Source organism: Oratosquilla oratoria, chromosome 1, assembly GCF_046742065.1.
Source record: "Oratosquilla oratoria isolate Oo_2021 chromosome 1, ASM4674206v1, whole genome shotgun sequence".
Classification (NCBI taxonomy): Eukaryota; Metazoa; Arthropoda; class Malacostraca; order Stomatopoda; family Squillidae; genus Oratosquilla; species Oratosquilla oratoria.
In genome coordinates, this window is record NC_134777.1 from 4,586,609 (window position 1) to 4,589,108 (window position 2,500).

Consider the following 2,500-nt stretch of genomic DNA (forward strand, 5'->3'; position numbering starts at 1 on the left):
CCATTTTTTCTTCTAAAATATTTCTAGATCTATTGTAAAAATCAATAGAGTTAACGACTATTTTATAGACATTGAAACTCATCTAATGTTCCTTTCATGTCGGAGAAAACACCATTTGAGGAGGAAGCCTGTAAGATTGTTCAAAGTTTTGCTCGTTGAAGTCTTTCTAAGTACCTGAAAGAAGCTCCAACGAGTGTCTTCAAATGGTGTTTTCTCTGGTAAAACTGCCTTTAGTTGCCATTTTAAAACAAAGAATTCTTGACCCCACGACACTAGTCGGTCGAGGGTAATACAGTGAGTCTCCGTTCCTCCACAACGGGGCCCGAAAGCCGGAGATAGTACAATATGGCTTCAAGAAGTGATGGGTCTTTCCTTATTCACTCAGAAGAATTTACATGGAGAGAAGAGAATATTCTTTCTGGTTGTGTTGTTCTTACATTTATTCACAGTCTATATTCACGCGCATTTTTTGCACTTTATTTTGCCTGCTTCTTTAACCTTGCACTAAAGAACCCTTTATATCATCCATCTCCATCCTTCTTTTGCCTTTTTTTCAAATATATTTCTTCTGTTTTACTTTCAATGGTCTTTTGTTATTCCCTCTTTCAATATGACCAAACCGTTAAAGTACTCTTTGTTTGACTACTTGACTGTTCCCTTTCCATTCTCATTTTATAACTCGCCTCCACTTTCACCACTCTTTATGATTGTAATATCTACCATATTCATAAGACAGCGCACTTTATGTCAGCAACTTACAGACTCTTCTTTTCTATATCCCTCAAAGTCCATATATGTGCTTTGTACAGTGCCGTACGAGTCACTTCCACATGACCTCTCATTGCGCTTTTCATAACATTTTTATTCCACAAAGACATTTACTTGTCACCATCAATCTGTGTTTTAACACCACAGATAATCCTCTGTGATTCTAATTAATTAAGAATCTCCAACTCCTCCAGCCTCTTCCCTTTTGAACGCACATCTAACCTGCAACTATCATAGTTTCTTATATAGTTCATCATCTTATTTCATTCCTTATTTACTCCAAGAATCTCCAACTCCTCCAGCCTCTTCCCTTTTGAACGCACATCTAACCTGCAACTATCATAGTTTCTTATATAGTTCATCATCTTATTTCATTCCTTATTTACTCCCAGCTTCTATTCTCACGCACTCTTCAAAATCCAATCACTAACTGTTTAAATCAATGCTAAGAGTCAAACACAAATAGTCATTCTTCAATAATAACTGGCTCACCTCCCATGCAACTAACACACAACCACTAACCACACACCGCTACCTTAAACTCTCGCGCTTGTCTCCCTTACCACCCAAACCATATGCAAGCTGAACAGCCATAGCGACATCACACAACTGTGATGCAGCCTACATTCACCTCAAATTATACACTTTCCATTCACGACCCAAACATAAGCCCATGTACTTATGCAAAAACGTTATACCGTCTTAAATAGACTTTTCTTTATCCTATACACCCGCAACACACTCCACAATGAGTATCTGTCAACCCTGATATATGCCTTCTCCAAGTCAAAGCAAACACCTAAAAAACATCCTCATCTTTTCTAGAAAAATATTTCTCGCATTAGCCTTATTACAAATAGTTGATCTACGCGCCCTGTTCCTCTTCTCGTTCGTATGAATTAACCTTCCGTGACTAGTGGCTTTATTTCTTGTTATTCTGAGTTCTAAAAGTCATTCGTCTTCTTGAAGGGCTGTGGACTATCTTGGTTATAGCTTCTTTTGATTAACCCACTAAGGACTGAATTATTTTTTGTTTAGACTTTTATTAGATTCATGTTTATTATCTTAAATGTTATAAACGTTTGCTGCGTAAGTTCTTGCACAATGAATCATACACTAGTTTGTGGCATACTTGTTTTTTGCCATCCTGTAGTTTTAGTGTTACATGGCATATATACAAAAACTTTTTTGTGTGACCATATAGTCACGCTAGTCTTTCTCGGGTTAATAATCCCTTTTCTACTAAGGGGTATATTTCATATTTTATGGTTACCATTAGCCTCTTTGGTACCTCTTTGGTGGCAAATATATTAAATCATTCCTGCTAGAAAAACGAAAATAAGATATCTGGTTGTAAATGTAAGTGATTTAAAAAAAACAGTAGTTCTTTCTAAAGTAGAAAATATGAAGAAAATGTATCTGTAACTAAATTGTCTCAAATCCTACCTGACTTAAAGTAAACAAAAATTTCATTACCTGTGTGGGTAGGGATAAGAGTATTATATTCTTTCAGTTCTTTGCCAAAAGATGTTTGCTGTAAAAAGAGAAAAAGAAAATGTAAATGGAACTATATTTATGAAATGAGCTATCTCAAACAAAGAATAAACACGTTTCGACGGAATAAAAGCCGACGAGACGGAAGGAATGTATTTTTTTCAAAAGGTATATTTTTAATAATTCAGTAGAAACAATCTTAAAGTAAAAATTACAAAGCAATTGCTTTTGTCTATTT